The 21,121-nt window shown below is 43.7% G+C and overlaps 1 protein-coding gene across 1 annotated transcript in view; it reads right to left on the bottom strand.

The window, feature by feature from the left end:
- CCKAR (cholecystokinin A receptor) overlaps window positions 1-21,121 on the bottom strand; it is a 148,179-nt gene that overhangs the window by 12,822 nt on the left and 114,236 nt on the right. The gene's annotated exons all lie outside the window — the stretch shown is intronic.

Below are 21,121 nucleotides of genomic sequence, written 5' to 3'. Positions count from 1 at the left end.
TCATTATACTATATGGAGGACTATGGGGAGGCGCATTATACTATATGGAGGACTATGGGGGTGCATTATACTGTATGGAGGCCTATGAGGAGTACATTATACTACATGGAGGACTATGTGGGTGCATTATACTAATGAAGGACTATGGGGCGTGCATTATACTGTATGGGGAACTATAGGGACTCATTATACTATATGGAGGATTATGGGGGTGCATTATACTATAGGGAGGGCTACAGGATGCATTATACTATATGGAGGACTATAGGGAGTGCATTATACTTCTGTTATGGGGCCTCATGACTTCTACATATGCCCCTGGTGAGTATGATGGTTTCTTTTTTTCAATACATTAAGGAACAGGGGCAGAACGGGGGACACATACCAGGATGGGATATATATACATGTCCAAATCTTGCACTGGGGCCCATTAGACTCTAGTTACGCCACTGATAGAGGACTTTATATAGTTGGATATATCTATTGACTAATTGCAGCCAGTGGAGCATACAGTGGACCTCTGTGTATTTCCATGTCATTATAATTATTTTTCTAGCACAGAAAAACAGAAATCTAAAAAATAGTCTATCGTAGGACTCATCAATAAGCTCATCTATAATACCCAGAAGGCACACTTTAGGGGACAACACCCTCGGGAATTTAAAGCATTCATGAATAAACTGAAGTAGCTCAGACTAGAATGGAAACATTTTTGGACAGGACCAAATTGAGGGCAGAAAGGAGCCCACCGGCGCTTGACAATAAAAACAGAAATCATCCAGAACCATCCCAAACCTCCTCAACCTTTCCGAAGTGTAGTAGACTCTGTTTAGATATTTTGCCTGGATCAAACAGTCCCTAGCACTCATCACTGAGGAATAAAATGTTTCTTCCTCCTCTCCCCATTCCTCTACAGTCAAGTCCAGGATATCCGCCACCCTTTTCACATAAGCCTTATCATAAGGCTTGACAACACATCACTGGAGAAGAGAATATGCTTGTGTTAGGGGTTTAGGTAAATCAGAGGTCCCCAAGAGCCCCTCCAATTTTGAAAAACCTAGGGACACTGGCGCTTTCCCAGATTGTGCTTGCATTGTGTGATGAAGTTGTATGTATAGGAACTAAGCGGTATCAGGAACCCCATATCTAGCTTGGAAATTCTCAGAGGTAAGCAACTCGGAGGTATCTGAGAAAATATGAAAGGCAAATTTGGCACCGTACCTCGCCCTGAGGACCATATCAGGCAGAGAATATAGATGTGGAAGGTGAGGATTAAACCAAAGCGGCACCCTGGGCGACACCGGTGGCATATCTGAGCTCTTTAATATATTCTGTGCTATTACCCACACTTTAGATACTGTCTTTAGAGGGACTGCAGCTGATGAGGCCGCATTATATCTATAGAATAGATTATTTAACTCTTCATAAAGACCCATCAGCGCTCCTGCTAGTACAGTGGCGGGATTGCTCATGTCAATATCTATCCACCAATGGGCGTACATTAACTGAGCGGCCAGGAAGTAAATGAATAAGTTAGGAGCCGCCAGGTCTCCATGATGTTTCAGCGCTTTCAAACTAGATAAACTTATTCTACTGGATCCCCCTTGACAGTAAAAGGTACGCACCAAACTTTCCAAGAGGCCAAATGTTCCTCTAGTAATCATAACCAGGGAAGAATTAAATAAATATAAGAATTTGGCCAAATATATCATTTTAAAGAGATGTATGCGCCCAATAAGAGCTAGAGGGAGATGTTGTTTGGACTTGAGTTGCCATCCTGTCTCTGCTATTAGAGGATCAACGTTTAATGCAATACATATTTCTACCTTTTGAGAAACAATAATCCCCAAATACTTAAAATTATCAGCAACTGGTACACAAACTTCTTGAGTCTGGCTCGGACTATATGAAGGCGAATTATCCTTTAAGCCAGAAAATGACCCAAATTCATCCACCAACCTTAGGAGTGAAGTCAGGAAAGGACCGATGTTTGCCAGATATACTAAGGTATCATCTGCTTATAAAGTGATTTTTTTTTTCTTAAGGACACCCACCCGGATTAAACCCTTGATGTCCCGAGCCTGCTGAATAGCCAGGGCCAATGGCTCAATGGCCACTGCGAACAGCAGAGGAGACAAGGGGCACCCCTGTCTACTCCTTCTTTGCAAAGGAAAAGTTTGTGACACCTCCAATTTAGTTCAAATTCTTACTCTAGGAGAATCATATAATAGTTTAACCCAAGTACAAAAATCAGGACCAAACTTGAGGTGCGACAGTAGTGAATGAAAATACTGCCATTTGACAGAGTCAAAGGCTTTACAAACATCCAAGGAGAGAGATCATCATGGGCATCTGCTATATTTAAGAATAACCATTGAATGTTTGTCTATCGCTTTACCTGGAATGAAACCAGTTTGGTTGGGATGTATTAATGATGACAGAACCCAACTCAGTCTCAAAGAAAGAATTTTAGCTAGAATTTTAATATCCATGTAAAGAAATAGGCCGATAAGAATCAGGAGATATGGGGTCCTTCCCTGGCTTCAACAAGACCACTACCAGCTCCTTCCTCATAGAGTCAGGAAGCTCCCCTTTCTTAAAAAAATAAAAAATTGTCTCAAAGAGCACAAACAAATTATGTTTAACCAAATCAAAATTAGTCTTGTACAAATCCCCTACAAAACCATTGGTTCCAGGAGTTTTCCCAGAAGGTAGTGCTTTAATACCATCTTCTATATCCTCTTCACAGCTAGGGGTATCTAGTGCCTCTGATTGCTTATGGGACAAGCACCAAAGGGGAAGACTGGATAGAAAGGTGTTGACAACCCGGGAGACGGTCACATTTAGAACTGTACAAATCTTGATAAAAATCCAGAAAAATCTCATTATTCACATGTGGATTGGTATGCAGTTCCCCTTGGATTCCTAATCCAGAATGGATACAGGAGGCAATTTAGCTTGAGCCAAGTAAGCCAATAAATTCCCATTTTTATCCCCAACCTCAAAAATGGTAGCCTCCTTCACCAGCATTTTCTTTTCAGTAAGCTCCTTCGTCAGAATAAGCGATTCCCTCTGTACCTGGTTCCACTGCTGCTTACACGAGGGCTGGGGATTAGCAATGTTTGCCTGCCCAGCCCTTTGGACCTCAGTAGTCAGAGACATCTCCCTCTCTTTAAGAATGCATCTCTGCCCAGCAACCTCAGAGATAAAAGCACCTCAAATTGTTGCCTTATAGGCATCCCATCTGACTAATGGGTTTGGGTGATCAGTAATGTGAGCCCAGAAATCAACATGTTGTCATGCTGGGTATGGGGGAAACCCAGCATATAACGAAAGGAAAAGGGAAGGGTGCCCTACAAGTAGGGAAAGGGGGAGTGGAAACCTCCAAACAACAAATCCTGACTCCCCTATGTACCCTATATAGCTTCTACACCTATCACTGAGTAGGAAACTTGGCCCTAAAGCTAGGCCCTAGGTAGGGAGGGGGAGGGGTGAGCACTAGTCAGCCCCACTGCAAACTAAAGTACACCCAAGGGAAACAAACAAGGGAATAAACTTAGCTTCAAGATGACACCGGAGGAAACACGGCAACAATCCACTAAGGAACTCCAAGAAAATTCTAGCTGACTACTAGAATTCAGGCATGAATAGATCAGAACATTCTATCACCAGCAACTCTCTGGAGAAACTGAGTGTATTTAAGGACACAGCAAGGGCATGCTAATTAGCTGCAGAAGGTGAGGATCACTACTGGATCTTAAAGGCATAATCCCCAAGCAAGGTGAGGACCACCGCTGGGTCCTAAAAGGAGAGGGATGATGAAAGGATCAGCAAGATGTTTGCAAGGCCAAACGCAGTGACCTTCTACAGCCAGACCCCGTAGGACTGTCTGTCAAACCTGACACACCAGTGACACATGTGCAGAGTAAACTGCGTCAGAAACCACCTTGCTGCTAAATTTTTAAACCTTCTAACATCCTAAGAAAATAAAAGGACATTTTACAGATGGTGCTAATGTAAAGCAGACATGAGGTAACTGTTATTTATTAACTATTTTGTGTGGTATGACTATATGGATTAAATGGACAATCATTCAAAGTTTGAAAATTGCTAATTTTTTTACATTTCTGTCAATTTTCTGTTATTTTGTTATTTTTTAAGTAAATGCAAAACATATTGACCTAAATTTACCATTATAAAGTATAATGTGTCACGAAAAAAACAATCTCAAAATGATTCAGATATGTTGAAACATTCCAGAGTTTTTGGCACATAAAGTTACACATGAAAAATTTGGCCTGGTCACTAAGGGGTTAAAAGCACGGATCAAAGAGATCTCAGACTCAGAACAGGCCCTATTCTGATCCAATTTTACAGATCATACTTAGCCATTAAAGAATATATCCTATAAACAAATGAACTCACAAACTCCCAGATATAAATAAAAATAAATGTTATTACTGTATACTAAAATATAAAAAATATATATATACGTTAAAGATAAAAAAATGTCAGTTTCACAGTTAAGACTCAAAAGGAAGGAGAAAAACAGGAAGAGGTGATCATGGGCAACAATTGATCAATTACAGATCACGATAGCACAAAATATACTGTAGGGACAAGTATCATCATACAAAGAAACATTGTATGTCAGTAACATCATTAAAATCAATATATGTACTGTATATATGTATGACATGTGAAGTGACAGCAGTGCAGACCATGTCCTATCCATGAATGATCAAAGAAAGAAGTCTGAATAATGAGTAGTCCATATGTATGACAAGGAAGAATTCCTGAATATGACATACAGTGCATTGAAAAAGTATTCATCCCCCTTAACTTTTCTACATTTTTTCACGTTACACCCACAAACGTGAATGTATTTTATCAGGATTTTATGAAGTGTAAAGGAAATTATACATGGTTTTCTAACTACTTTAAAAATATAAAACTGAAAACTGTGACGCGCATTCAGTTCTTTTCCCCTAATCCTTTGCAGGACTACCTTTTGCTGCAATCACTGTTGCAAGTCTTTTGGGGTATGTCTCTACCAGCTTTGCACATCTAGAGGCTGAAGTTTTTGCCCATTCTTCTTTGCAAACTAGCTCTAGTTCAGTGAGATTGGATGGAGAACACATAGCGTTTTGATTTAGCATAAAAAGTTATACTTTGCAAGCATTTGACCAGAGCACCTTCTTCCAAATGTTAGCTGTGTTCCCTACATTCCCTATGTGGAAGAAGGTGCTCTGGTCAGATCTGACCAAAGTAGAACTTTTTGGGCTAAATGCAAAACGCTATGTGTGGTGGAAAACTAACCATGCACATAACTCTAAAAACACCATTCCCACGGTCAAAAATGGTGGTGACAGCATCATGCTCTGTAATTCTTTTCTTCAGCAGGGACAGGGAAGCTGGTCAGAGTTGATGGGAAGATGGATGGAACTATAAATGCTGGGCAATCCTGGAGGAAAACCTGTTAGAGACTGCCAAAGATTTGAGACTGGGGATTAGGTTCTCCTTCCAGCAGGACAACAACCATAAATACACTGCTAGAGCTACAATGAATGGATGATTAAGATCAAAGCAAATTCATGTGTGTGAATGGCCCAGTCAAAGTCCAGACCTAAATCCCATTGAGAATCTGTGGCAAGACTTGAAAATTGCTGTTCACAGACGCTCACCATCCAATCTCACTGAGCTACAGCTAGTTTCTCTGTGCACTCCCCAAACCTCAAATTGTTGGGATTGCCCATTATCACATGTTCCAGTTTTTCTCTTTCCTTTTGAGCCTTCACTGGGAACGTCACATTTTTTTTATCATTTACATTTCATTTTATATATACAGTTGCGCTCAAAAGTTTACATACTCAAGCAGAATTTATGCTTTCTTGGCCTTGTTTCAGAGACTATGAATGATAACAACTTTTTCTCCACTCATGGTTATTGGTTGGGTGAAGCCATTTATTGTCAAACTACTGTGTTTTCTCTTTTTAAATCTTAATGACAACCAAAAACATCCAAATGACCCTGATCAAAAGTTCACATACCCCAGTTCTTAACCCCTTAACAACATTTGACGTATTAATACGCGTCTGTGCCCTGGGACTTAAGAGCCAGACCCGTATTAGTACGTCATGGCGATCGCGCGCGCACACAGGCTGTGCGGGCGCGATCGCCGCCGGTTGTCAGCTGATTGTCACAGCTGACACCCGGTACTATGTGCAGGGAGCAGTCACGCACCGCTCCCAGCACATTAACCCCCGCGATGCTGCGATCGAAGTCGATCGTAGCATTGCGGTGGCAAGGGGAGGTGATCGCAGATACTCACCTCCTCTTTCGGCTTCCAGTGCTGTCTGCCGTGGCTTCCAGGATGTTGCCATGACGACCCGATGTCGTCATGACAACATCCGGGTCACCAGACAGCAGGAAGATTTTTTGGACATGCGCAGTGCATCTCCAAACAATCTTCTCCCTGTCCAGCACTGACAGCCTGCATGACACAGGGATGGTGCTGCATTCCTGTGCCATGCAGGCGATCAGAGAAAAAAAAGTGAAAGTCCCATAGTGGGACAAAGTAATAAAGTGTAAAAAGTGTCAGAAAGTGGAAAAAAAACTAAAAAAAATTTTTGAAAAAATATTTAAAAAAAAAGAAAAAAAATAATCCACGAAAAATAAAAATATAATGTACCCATCAATAAATATTATTATTAAAAAAAAACAAAACAAAAAACAATAAAAGTACACATATTTGGTATCGCCGCGTCCGGAACAACCTGACCTATAAAACTGTCCCACTAGTTAACCCCTTCAGTGAACACGGTAAAAAAAAAAAAAAACGAAGCAAAAAACAATGCTTTATCACCATACCGCCAAACAATAAATGGAATAACACGCGATCAAAAAGACAAATATAAATAAAAATGGTACCGCTGAAAACGTCATCTCATCCCGCAAAAAACAAGCCACCATACAGCTCCATCAGCAGAAAAATAAAAAAGTTATAGCTCTCAGAATAAAGCTATGCTAAAAAATAATTTTTTCTATAAAATTGCTTTTATTATGTAAAAGTGCAAAACATAGAAATACGATATAAATGTGGTACCGCTGTAAACGTACTGACCCGAAGAATAAAGCTGCCTTATCAATTTTACCACACGCGGAACAGAATAAAAAAAAACAAAAAAAACAATTCCTGAATTGTTGGTTTTTGTTTATTCTGCCTCCCAAAAATCGGAATAGAAAGCGATCAAAAAATGTCACGTGCCTGAAAATGGCACCAATAACAACGTCAACTCATCCCGCAAAAAAAAAGCCGTCAAATGACTGTCTGCCAAAATCTGGAAAAATTATAGCTCTTAAAATATGGCGATGCAAAAACTAGATTTTACAAAAAATGAGTCTTTTAGTGTGTGACAGCAGTCAGTCATAAAAACCCCATATGATTCTGGTATCGCTGTAGTCTCACCGACCCGAAGAATAAGGTCGTCTAATCACTTATACCGCATGAGGAACGGCGTAAAAAATAAACTCTCAGGTTAGGGTTGTGCTACGGTTAGGGTTGTGTTAGGGTTAGGGCTGATGTTGGGGTTAGGGTTGGGGTTAGGGTTGTGATGGGGTTGGGATTTTTTTCAAAAGTAAGAAAAAAAGATGACGATATGGCGACTAGTGTTGAGCGCAAGTGCTCGCTACTTGAGTTTGCATCGGGTGTTCTGGTATGCATTGAGTATCATGGGTATTTGAGTGACATGCTCGAGTCTCCGCCCCATATGCTTCACGGCCCGAAAAACTTTGCGGGGATTGCCTGCCATGCATGAGCGATCCCCGCATGTTTTTTTTTGGGTGTGTAATAACCGTGAAACATCCGGGCGGGGACTCGAGCATGTCACTCGAGCACACGCAGTACATGGTGCATACCTGAGTACCCGATGCAAACTCAAATAGCGAGCACTTGCGCTCAAGACTAATGACAACTTATTCAATATGATGACCTAATGTTATCAAATTCTATGTCATACCTCTGGGTTCAAAATGTTCACTATACACCTTAATAAAATCCTTGAGGGGTATAGTTTCCAAAATGGGGTCACTTGTGGGGGAGCTGCACTCTTTAGGCACATCAGGGGCTCTCCAAACGCGACATGGTGTCCGCTAACAAATTGAATGGAAAATCAGCTCAAATTGTTAGCGGACGCCATGTTGCGTTTGGAGATCCCCTGCGTGCCTAAACTTTGGAGCTCCCCCACAAGTGACCACATTTTGGAAACTAGACCCCCCAAGGCACCTATCTAGATGCATAGTGAGCACTTGGAACCCTTAGGTGCTTCACAAATTGATTTGTAAAAATGGAAAAGTATTTTTTTCCACTTTTTCATTTTTACGAATCAATTTGTGAAGCACTGGGAGTTCCAACTGCGCACTGCCGTGCGCCCAAACAGTGTTTTTTCCCCACATATGGGGTATCTGCGTGCCCAGGGGAAATTGCACAACAAATTTTGGGGTCCATTTTTTCTTTTTACCCCTGTGAAAATAAAAAAAATTGGGTCTAAAGTAACATTTTTGTGAAAAAAGTTAAAAGTTCATTTTTTTCTTCCACATTCCAAAAATTCCTGTGAAGCACCTGAAGGGTTAATAAACTTATTGAATGTGGTTTTGAGCACCTTGAGGAGTGCAGTTTTTAGAATGGTGTCACTTTTGGGTATTTTCTGTCATAAAGACCTCTCAAAGTGACTTCAAATGTGATGTGGTCCTTAAAAAAATGGTTTTGTAAATTTTGTTGGAAAAATGAGAAGTCGCTGGTCAACTTTTAACCCTTATAGCTCCCTAACAAAAAAAAATTTAGTTCCAAAATTGTGCTGATGTAAAGTAGACATGTGGGAAATGTTATTTATTAACTCTTTTGTGTGACATATCTCTCTGATTTAAGGGCATAAAAATTCAAATTTTGAAAATTGCAAAATTTTCAACATTTTCGCCAAATTTCCATTTTTTTCACAAATAAACGCAAGTGATATCGAAGAAATTTTACCACAATCATGAAGTACAATATGTCACGAAAAAACAATCTCAGAATCAGGGGGATCCGTTAAAGCGTTCCAGAGTAATTACCTCATAAAGTGACAGTGGTCAGAATTGTAAAAATTGGCCTGGTCATTAACGTGCAAACCACCCTTGGGGGTTAAGGGGTTAATACTGTGTATTGCCCCCTCTAACATCAATGACAGCTTGAAGTCTTTTGTGATAGTTGTGGATGAGGTTCTTTATTTTCTCCGATGGTAAAGCTGCCCATTCTTCTTGGCAAAAAAGCCTCCAGTTCCTGTAAGTTCCTGGGCTGTCTATCATGAACTGCACGCTTGAGATCTCCCCAGAGTTAGGAGACGGAGATTGCCACTCCAGAACCTTCACTTTGTTCTGCTGCAGCCAATGACAGATCGACTTGGCCTTGAGTTTTGGATCGTTATTATGTTGGAACGTCCAAGTACATCCCATGCGCAGCTTCCGGGCTGATGAGTGCAAATTTGCCTCCAGTATTTGCTGATAAAGTGCTGCATTCAATTTTCCTTCAACTTTTACCAAGTTTCCTGTGCCTTTGTAGCTCACACATCCCCAAAACATCAGCACTCCACCTCCGTGCTTTACTGTAGGAATGGTGTTCCTTTCATCATAGGCCTTGTTGACCTCCTTCCAAATGTAACGTTTATGGTTTTGGCCAAAAAGTTACATTTTGCTCTCATCACTCCAAATTACCTTGTCCCAGAAGTTTTGAGGCTTGTCTCTGTGTTGTTTGGCGTATTGCAGGCGAGATACTTTGTGGCATTTGCGCAGTAATGGCTTTCTTCTGGCGACTCGACCATGCAGCCCATTTATCTTCAGGTGCCTCCTTATTGTGCATCTTGAAACCGCCACACCGCTAGTTTTCAGAGAGTTCTGAATTTCAGCTGATGTTATTTGTGGGTTTTTCTTTGCATCCCGAACAATTTTTCTGGCAGTTGTGGGCAAAAATTCTGTTGGTCTACCTGACCGTGGTTTGGATTTTACAGAGCCCCTGATTTTCCATTTGTTAATCACAGTTTGAACGCTTCTGACTGGCATTATCAATTCCTTGGATATTTTTTTGTATCCCTTTCCTGTGTTATACAGTTCAATTACCTTTTCCCCGTAGATCCGTTGACAATTCTTTTGCTTTCCCCATGACTCACAATCCAGAAACATCAGTGGCTTGATGAAAGATGCAAGAGTCTGTCTGGATCCCAGAAACTCACTCAGCTTTTATGTACACACATTGATTACAAGCAAACATGGTCACAGGTGATGTTACCTTTAGTAGCCATTCAAACCCATTTGTGTCAAATTCTGTGCATGTTATCAGGCCAAAATCACCAGGGTATGTGAACTTTTGATCAGGGTCATTTGGATGTTTTTGGTTGTCATTAAGATTTAAAAAGAGAAAACACAGTAGTTTGACAATAAATGGCTTCACCCAACCAATAACCATGAGTGGAGAAAAAGTTATCATTCATATTCTCTGAAACAAGGCCAAGAAAGGAAAAATTCTGCCGGGGTATGTAAACTTTTGAGCACAACTGTATATTTTGTCTATTTTGCATTTTATCATACAGCGATAATAAAATGCATTTTATTTAAATCTGGAGGTTCTTGACTTCATATGTTTATAGGACCCTTTTAAATTTTTCACTCTGTTTCATTGCAGCCATTTGGTAAATTCTAAAAAGTTCATTTTTTTCTCATTAAAGTACACTCTGCACCCCATCTTGACTGAAAAAAAAATGTAAAAATGTTTGCAAATTTATTAAAAAAGAAAAACTGAAATATCACATGGTCATTAGTATTCAGACCCTTTGCTCAGACACTCATATTTAAGTCACATTCTGTACATTTCCTTGTGATCCTCCTTGAGATGGTTCTACTCCTTCATTGGAGTCCAGCTGTGTTTAATTAAACTGATAGGTCTTGATATGGAAAGGCACACATCTGTCTATATAAGACCTCACAGCTCACAGTGCATGTCAGACCAAATGAGAATCATGAGCTCAAAGGAACAGCCCAAGGAGCTCTGAGACAGAATTGTGGCAAGGCACAGATCTGGCCAAGGTTACAAAAGAATTTCTGAATTACTTAAGGTTCCTAAGAGCACAGTGGCCTCCATAATCCTTAAATGGAAGAAGTTTGGGACCACCAGAAGTCTTCCTAGACCTAGCCGTCCAGCCAAACTGAGCAATCGAGGGAGAAGAGCCTTGGTGAGAGAGGTAAAGAAGAACCCCAAGATCACTGTGGCTGAGCTCAAGAGATGCAGTAGGGAGATGGGAGAAAGTTCCACAAAGTCAACTAGTCAACTATCACATACCACAAGTCAACTCTCATTGTAGCCCTCCACCAGTTGGCCTTTATGGCAGAGTGGCCCGACTGAAGCCTCTTCTCAGTGCAAGATATATGAAAGCCCGCATAGACTCCCAGACTATGAGAAATAAGATTCTTTGGTCTGATGAGACAAAGATAGAATTTTTTGGTGATAAATCTAAGCGGTATGTGTGGAGAAAACCAAGCACTGCTCATCGCCTGACCAATATAATCCCAACAGTGAAACATGGTTGTGGCAGCATCATGCTATGGGGGCGTTTTTCAGCTGCACGGACAGGACGAGTGGTTGCAATTGAAGTAAACATGAATGCGGCCAAGTACAGAGATATCCTGGATGAAAACCTCTTCCAGAGTGCTCTGGACCTCAGACTTGGCCGAAGGTTCACCTTCCAACAAGAAAATGACCCTAAGCACACAGCTAAAATAACAAAGGAATGGCTTCAGAACAACTCTGTGACCATTCTTGACTGGCCCAGCTAGAGCCCTGACCTAAACCCAATTGAGCATCTCTAGAGAGTCCTGAAAATGGCTGCCCACCAACGTTCACCATCCAACCTGACGGAACTGGAGAGGATCTGCAAGGAAGAATGGCAGAGGATCCCCAAATCCAGGTGTGAAAAACTTGTTGTATCATTCCCAAGAAGACTCATGGCTGTACTAGCTCAAAAGGGTGCTTCTACTCAATACTAAGCAAAGGGTCTGAATACTTATGACCATGTGATATTTCAGTTTTTCTTTCATAATAAATTTGAAAAAATTTCTACATTTCTGGCTTTTTTTCAGTCAAGATGAGGTGCAGAGTGTACATTAATGAGAAAAAAATGAACTTTTTAAAATTTACCAAATGGCTGCAATGAAACAAAGTGAAAAATTTAAAAGGGTCTGAAATAGTTGGCCAAATGAGGTTTTATTCTGTATACCCCTCAGGATATGAGTAATCAGTTAAGTGTTTTGATTGATATTTTCATCTCTCAGTATAGGTTTCCCTTGTAGGTGTCTTGGCACGGTTAGTGCATTATGAATGTATGTTTTTGTTCATCTCTCTATATATTCAATAAATAAAGATAACGTTTAAAAAAAAAATCTAAATAGTCGGACATTAAAGTATAAGGGGATTCATATAAAATAGATGAAATAAGAGAGACAGACTTTGCACTTTAGCGTTCCGTCATCTTTTCATCCATTAACTGATCCATTGCTAAGAGTCAATGGATAAAAAAAAGTTCAGACTGTCTACCTGCTTCAGTGAAAAAAAGATGATAAGGAAAAAAACTGATGAAAGTAGGATGACACCTGAGAACAAAATTTGGTTTGTCTCTTGGATGGTAACACTTACATGGATGTGTGAGTGGAGCCTGTTCAGTTGTAGTAACACATCAGTATCCATAACATATAATCAGGGGGATTGCTCATATACTGATAGTCTACAGTCACAAAATGTTACTGTCAAATAAAGAAAGTTTTTCTTTAATTAGATTCAGTGCTCTGTCTAATCTGAGCAATCTGCTAAAAAAGGTGTTAAAACTACTTACTAATGAGCTTAATAAACCCAATAACAGCTCTACCTGTCTGCGGGTTTTCAGTTTCCAGAGCGCACATTTTAGAGGGAACAGACGTTAGATCATGTGCACATTTTTCTTTAGTGCAAATCTTTTTTACACTTCATAGATTAAAAATCTCCAGGATTATACACTGCTCAAAAAATAAAGGGAACACTCAAATAATACATCCTAGATCTGAATGAATGAAATATTCTCATTGAATACTTTGTTCTGTACAAAGTTGAATGTGCTGACAACAAAATCACACAAAAATCAATGGAAATTAAATTTATCAACCAATGGAGGCCTGGATTTGGAGTCACCCCCAAAATTAAAGTGCAAAAACACACTACAGGCTGATCCAACTTTGATGTAATGTCCTTAAAACAAGTCAAAATGAGGCTCAGTATTGTGTGTGGCCTCCACGTGCCTGTATGACCTCCCTACAACGCCTGGGCATGCTCCTGATGAGGTTGCGGATGGTCTCCTGTGGGATCTCCTCCCAGACCTGGACTAAAGCATCCGCCAACTCCTGGACAGTCTGTGGTACAACGTGACGTTGGTGGATGGAGCGAGACATGATGTTCCAGATGTGCTCAATCGGATTCAGGTCTGGGGAACGGGCGGGCCAGTCCATAGCTTCAATGCCTTCATTTTGCAGGAACTGCTGATGTAGCACCCTGAGGATTCGGCTGCTACAGGGGTATTGCACCTCACTCCAGAGGTGTGGTATTCCACTCCCGGGTAAGGATGGAGTGTGGAACTGAGCTTAGTAGGCTGCATGCACTACATACATCCCATTTCCGGGGGACAGAACAACGGTACTCCCACCAGTATATGTGCAGGTACGACAGCGTCTGTCCCTGGCTGGAGTGGGAGGGGGGTGGAACATCCCAGTAGTGTAGGGGCAGATAGGGGGAGTAGTCTGGGTAAAGCTAGGAGCCCATTGGGTGCTAGTCACCTGGGCTCACACATAGAGGGAGTATATATGGTGGGCACCATCTTAGATCAGGGTTCAGTTCAGAGAGGAGGAGAAGCAGAGCAGAGGAGCTCAGCCAGGAGGGCTGACAGGGAGCTGTGGCTCCGGCTGGGCCCAGCTCCAGGGCCAAGCCTGCATTGAAGAGAGAGAGGAGTAAGAAGGACCCAGAGAGAAAGACATAGGGAACCCCAAGAACCCAGAAACAGACCAGAAAGGGTGAAGGGTTGGCGGACACGGGTACCGGAACCCGAACTGGTGGAGGCCACTTATCCTCAGCCAGGAACCAGAGGTCGTGGTCAAGATTTGCCACGACCCTCACCAAATCCACCAGAAAGGCACACCAAGCATAGGGTCAGGGAACCCAGAGGAGGTTTGACCACTAAGAGACCCGAGGGAGCCGGCCAAAGGTGGATCCCTGGTGGGAACGGCCAGAGACAGAGAGAGAGAAGGGAAGCTCAGGACCACGCTCCAGAACTGCCTGGGGGTTAGCCGAGTCCAGGACCTGGTGGACGCAGCACGGCTCGGGTGGTCACTCAAGGCCAGAGTGACTGAGAGAACAACCGTGAGTAAAAACCCTAAAACTGCACCTCAAGTCTCTGACTCTCCTTTCTACAACATAACTACACCCATCATCCACACCTGCTGCCCTGAGGCCATACCCCTCCCGTTGGGGGTTATACCATCACTGCTGCACATATACCACCGGCCTCAGCGGACTGCTCTGCAGCGGCGGCTTCAAAGCCGCACTCAACGGGTGGCGTAGTTGATCAAATTAACATCTACTGCCATAGACTGCCACTTAGTTTGACACCCTGGGCACGGACCGGGTCACCGCCACAAGGACTACTACCTCCATCGAGATCCGGCTCCGGGTATCCCTTGCACATGGCCCAGGGGGTGCGTCACTGACACACTCCAGCCACATGAGGTCTGGCATTGTCCTGCATTAGGAGGAACCCAGGGCTAACCACACCAGCATATGGTCTCACAAGGGGGTCTGAGGATCTCATCTCGGTACCTAACGGCAGTCAGGCTACCTCTGGCGAGCACATCGAGGGTGTGTGCGGCCCTCCAAAGAAATGCCACCCCACACCATTACTAACCCACAGGCAAACTGGTCATGCTGAAGGATGTTGCAGGCAGCAGATCGCTCTCCACGGCGTCTCCAGACTCTGTCACGTCTGTCACATGTGATCAGTGTGAACCTGCTTTCATCTGTGAAGAGCACAGGGCGCCAGTGGCGACTTTGCCAATCCTGGTGTTCTGTTGCAAATGCCAAGCGTCCTGCACGGTGTTGGGCTGTGAGCACAACCCCCATCTGTGGATGTCAGGCCCTCACACCACCCTCATGGAGTCGGTTTCTAACCGTTTGTGCAGACACATGCACATTTGTGGCCTGCTGGAGGTCATTTTGCAGGGCTCTGGCAGTCCTCCTCCTGTTCCTCCTTACACAAAGGCGGAGGTAGCGGTCCTGCTGCTGGGTTGTTGCCCTCCTGCGGCCTCCTCCACGTCTCCTGGTGTACGGGCCTGTCTCCTGGTAGCGCCACCAGCCTCTGGACACTACACAGACAGACACAGCAAACCTTCTTGCCACAGCTCGCATTGATGTGCCATCCTGGATGAGCTGCACTACCTGAGCAACTTCTGTGGGTTGTAGAGTCCGTCTCATGCTACCACGAGTGTGAAAGCACAACCAACATTCAAAAGTGACCAAAACATCAGCCAGAAAGCATTGGCACTGAGATGTGGTCTGTGGTCCCCACCTGAAGAAACATTCCTTTATGGAGGGTGTCTTGATAATTGCCAATAATTTCCATCTATTGTCTATTCCATTTGCACAACAGCATGTGAAATTGATTATCAGTGTTGCTTCCTAAGTGGACATTTTGATTTCACAGAAGTTTGATTTACTTGGAGTTATATTCTGTTGTTTAAGTGTTCCCTTTATTTTTTTGAGCAGTGTACATTTGTAGTAACCCAAGGTATAGCAGAGCTAGACACCTATTATAAAGGAGACATTTGATTATATAATGAAAATGAAAGAGGTTGCCCCCAATTCAACTAACTTTACCCTACAGGTTCAGTGATGTGTAAACAACCAAACTCGGCGTTACATATCCTGAGTCCAGCGCTGTCTGTCTTTTGTTGCCCCACTGTAAAGGTTGGTGCAAACAACCGTAGTTTCAGTCCGAAGGCGATCCGTCAAAATATCGGATCGCACTTGGACCAATATTAGTCAATGGTGCTGTGCACTTGCCCGATTTTTTCCTCGGGCAGAGTGGTTTGATTAAAAAAATTGCAGCATGTACGATTTGCCTCGGATTGCACTTGGCCACTCAAGTCTAAAAAAAAAAATTCATGGACTGACAGAATGGAGAAGATGGAGAAACTTTTTTTTTTTTTAATTCTCCACTTCCAAGTAAATCGGACTAAACTAGGCTCACACTCTAAACACACTCTGGTGGAGTCTGATCAGAGTGTGATTAGCATGATTGGACTGATTTTATTGTATGAGAGATAAACAATTGTGTGACCCTAGCCTAACAGTCACTTCAACATCGCTTCAGCCAATCACTGAGCTCAAGAGCTAGTGTCTACACCGGAAGGGCTGCTGAACTCAGTGATTGACTGCAGCGCTGTTGATTTGATGTCACCACTGCAGCTGATCAACAAACACTGGAGCAGTGGCTGGAGCTTGGGAGTTTAAGACATTTCTGCATACCTGAATCAATCAGAATAGTTTTTGATATGTGAAAACCCCTTTAAAGTATACAGTTGTACACAAAATTTTAGGTACTAAACTTAAAGAGTAACTCCATTTTAATTTCTTTTTTATCAAAAGTACCAGTGAAGATAAGAAACTTTGTAATATATCCCCATCAAAGAAATGTGCTTCTTTCTCCACTCTTTCTTTCTCCGTCACTTCTTCTTTCCCTTTACAGATCATTCAGTCTTAAAAACTGGTCATATCTATAGGTCAGTCTTCAGTGAGAGATCAAATTATACCTTATGCTCATGGATTGGAGGAAGAAGCTACAGGAAGAAAGAGTCAGAATATACAAAGAGAAACTGCTGAGCCTTCTAGTACTTCAGGAAAAAAACTGCTAAAAATGCTTTTACTGGTCATATAATGGACAAAAATAATTGTTCCACATGTACACACACTGTAGATTATTCTGAAAAGTCATCTGAGCAGTTATACTTTAGATAAATGTGCATTGCTGGTCTAAATGTTCTCATTTTACCTGAATAAATAATAGTGTGAGTGTACAGAGAAAGTGGATATCCTGATCAAAGTTTGAAGTTTAAGTGACTGAAAAAATAAAAAAAAAGGATGAGTAATAAACAAGAATTTTTGTAAGCTTAAAGTGAACCTGTCACCAGGTTTTTCCCATATGAGGTAATGCCAGTACATGCAAGCCCTTATATAAAGCATTCAAATGTGCTGTATATAAGCCGCCAATCCGACCTGAAGGACAAGAAAAAGACCTTTTATTATATTCACCTATATTCACCGGTCTAATGGGCGTCGCTGGTTTTATTCCGGCGCCTCCTCTCTTCTTGTGGTGCCATCCTCCTTAACGGATTCATGTGGATGACGTATCCTATGAATCCGCACAGTGTCCAGCATCGTGCTCCTGCGCAGGCGTACTTCTCTCTGCCCTGTCGAGGGCAGAGGAAAGTACTGCAGTGCGCGTGCGCAGAAAAAGGCCAAAGAGGCGGTGTGGCTAGCCATGGCTGAGTAAGAACGAGCTTTCTGCTGCTCCTGACACCATCCGTCTGGCAATTAGATCAAACATCCCAACATGGGCAAATCTGTGGCTAAAAAGATGAGAACCCGGTGCTCCATCAGTTCGACATCCCCCCAGGGTGATATTGAGCCGTTTCTCACCAGCTCAGAGAACGGAGAGCGCTCCGTCTCCCCTCGGTCGGAGGAAAGCAGAAGGACTCCCAGATCCAAGCGAGGTTCCTACCCCAGAGATGGTGGAGAATCCATCTGACCTCCAGGAAACTGGGAGGAACAAGGTAATTGTGGCACCCCTGAGGGTTCGGTCGCCACAGAGGTACTGCATCTCACCCAGAGGTGTGGTATCTCACTCTCAGGTAAGGAAGGAGTACAGCTCAGGACCCTAACACCTGCATCCAACACACCACTCCAGGCCAGCAGGAGGGGCAAGATGCCTCCCACATACTTGCTGAGCCCCTTTCCTGGCTGGAGTGGGGGGAACCCAGAGAGGGGGGAACCATGTAGTGGGTGTGGGTGGAGGAAGTAGTTAAGGGGAGCACATAGAAGAAAGATATAAGTACAGACACCATCTTAGAAGGACAAGCCACTCAGAGGAGGAGAAGTGACAGGAGCAGAGGCTCTGTACGAGCTCTGCTCCAGGGGCGGGCCTGGACAGTGAGGCCTAAGTCTGGGAAGAAGAAGGAGAGAAGAAAGGAGAGGGAGCAGGAAGGCTCCAGGAACGGAAGAAGGGACCCTAGGGGTACGGGCCGAGCAGAAGGCCACCCGTACGCTCGCATCTACCGGGAGGTGGAGGGGTCAGGCTGCATACAGGGTACCGGATCCCTCAACTAGCGAAAGATTGCAAATCTTAACTAGAAACCGGAGGCTGCAGTATTTCATGACCTGTAGCCAACATTCCATGCCAGTCTCACCAGGAAGGTAGCTACATAGGACCCAGGGGACGGAACAGACGTCGCCTGCTAAGGCCCGCAGATACTGGACTGGGACACTTGGTATGAGGTTCAGGGAGACAGCCAGAGAGAAGACACAGAAGGGGGTCCTGCTAAGTACTCCAGAGATATCTGAGGGTGGACTGAACCCCTCACTGAGTAAACGCAGCACGATGTGGACAGTTATATTGAGCTCTGTAACTTGGACTGCAGTAACCATGAGTAAAGACCCTGGGACTGCACCACCTTGTATCTGTGTTTCTTGCTGCGCCATCACTCCCTGCACTACAACGCCCAGCACAACCTGCAACATCATCTACACTGCCCTGGAGCTAGCTCTTCCTGTGGAGAGCCACACCATCCCTGCTGCAGTAACATAAGCTTCAGAGGACTGCTCTGCAGCGGCTGCTCCCTTTAGCCGCATTCCACAGGTGGCGTAGTCGGACTCTTTAATAAAACCTATACATATAACTTCCCTTGGATTGACCGCCCTGGGTCACGGACCGGGTCACCGCCACTGTGACTACAACCCCCAGCATCTACCGGCCCGGCACCGGGTACCCCACGGCCAAGAGGGCGCGTCATAATCACCATCCAGGCCCCTGCCGGTGTCAGTGTAACCCTGGAATCCTCAGCCACGGAGATATTAGCAAGCTTGGCGCCATTACAAGATGGTCACCGCGGCTCCTCAGCAAAAAACAAGCAGGCGACGGGACCTGTGCACGATATAACCTCACCTTCCCTGCGCTATACTATTCCTGATATGCTGTAGGAGGACACTGTGACGGATAGGGGATCAACTAGGGGGTTAAATGAGAACTTCATGGGATTACAAAGAGAAGTGGGAGGCGATCCCTCTCATCAAACAACTATGGGCCAGCGTCACAGCAAAGACTCACAGACTCTTGGTGGCTCTAAATGTGCGCTGGAAGCATCATCTGGATGTATATTGAATGCCCCATCTCATAAGTGCCCTGCTGTTCCTCCATCTCCAGGCACCCTATAAACTTATCCTGAAGATTCAGGCTCTCTTATTGAGGGGAAGAGGGAGAACAGCTGTGGCTACAGCCTTTAAGCGGAACTCAGCCCACCTCCCCATCAAAATGGTCCATAGGTTCTTGATGGGGAGATTCATCACCTCAATCCTCAGAAGGGTCTGGTTCAGCCCTAAATGCTACATATACAATGGACAACCTGTTACCGGTCCAAAAGACTTCTCGCTCTGCTTTGGCAGTATCCAGAGGAGAAGGGGCGTCACTCGTGACCAATCTATATTACAATGCTGCACCACTAAGTAGGCCTCACGGGATGGGACCCTTACCTCTCAAATACACCTGTGACAATGATGACAGACCAGTATCTCTTGCAGATCTTAGGGCTCTCCTACAATCAATTCCAACTAAAAGGGACATTTCGACCCTGGCCTCCCAGATGGTGGCGGAGTGCAAACAAGAATTTGCACAATTCAGATCAGATTTTACCTCTCTTACTACCAGGGTTGAGGAGATTTCCCAAACACAAGAGACTAATGTTTCAGATATACAAGCCTTAAAAAACACAGTCCACAATCACTCTCTACCACTTTACTCACTTCAGCAGAATCTGGATGACTTGGAGAACAGAAATAGAAGAAACAACCTTCGGATTAGAGGATTAAAGAGTCAATCAACTCCAAGGATATTTCATTTGTCCTCCTCTCCATTTTCAATAACCTTATAAGATGTCCGCCAGGTGCCCCAATTGAAATTGACAGAGCACACAGGGCTCTCCGCCCCCCAGATCCAGACGAATCTCGCCCTAGAGACATAATCTGTCGCATTCATTTCTATGCCATCAAAGAATCCATTCTCCAGGCTGCAAGGGGGGAAGTGTTATGTTCTGCTACCAAAGCTAAGGAAAGAGAGGAGATCTGTCCCTACTATAGGACTCAGCTGAATCCCTACGATGTAACAGGGAACCTGATCCTGCGATCAGACCTGCTAAAGTCCTAATCTAGTCTGTACGGAGACCTATAGATGTGGGGAGGGAATCCCTACAAGTACTAAGGACTGGGAGGAATATGGGACACCTCCTAACAGAAATAGTAGCAGACAGACGAACAAACAAAATAGATAGAACATAGAGGTCCGTAGACCAAGCAAACTAACAGAGTTAGATACAGAGCACAGGCTAGCTAGAAAGTAGATATACAATGAAGTCCAGCAAAGCCAGAAGGGCGGAGCAGGATTAAATAGGCCAACAAGGTCATGTGACCAGCAAAGGAAAAAAAACCTAACAGCAAGGTTCTAACAGTACCCCCCCTTCTAAGAGGATCCTCCGGATCCCCTAGGACCAGGCTTATCAGGAAATCTCCTGTGAAACGCTCTGATAAGTCTGGACGCGGAAACATCATCTGACCTCACCCAAGAGTTATCCTCGGGTCCGAAACCTTTCCAGGCCACAAGATACTGCAAACTACCTCTATACCGTCTAGAGTCAAGGATGCGAGAAATTTCATATTCCCCGTCCTCCACCACCGGAGGAACAGAGGCAGAGGCGTCACCAT

This window comes from Phyllobates terribilis, unplaced genomic scaffold (genome assembly GCF_046119375.1).
Source record: "Phyllobates terribilis strain yellow unplaced genomic scaffold, ASM4611937v1 Scaffold_1__5_contigs__length_1240528914, whole genome shotgun sequence".
Classification (NCBI taxonomy): domain Eukaryota; kingdom Metazoa; phylum Chordata; class Amphibia; order Anura; family Dendrobatidae; genus Phyllobates; species Phyllobates terribilis.
The sequence above is the reverse complement of the archived record's forward strand: the minus strand, read 5'-3'. Positions and strand labels throughout refer to the sequence as shown.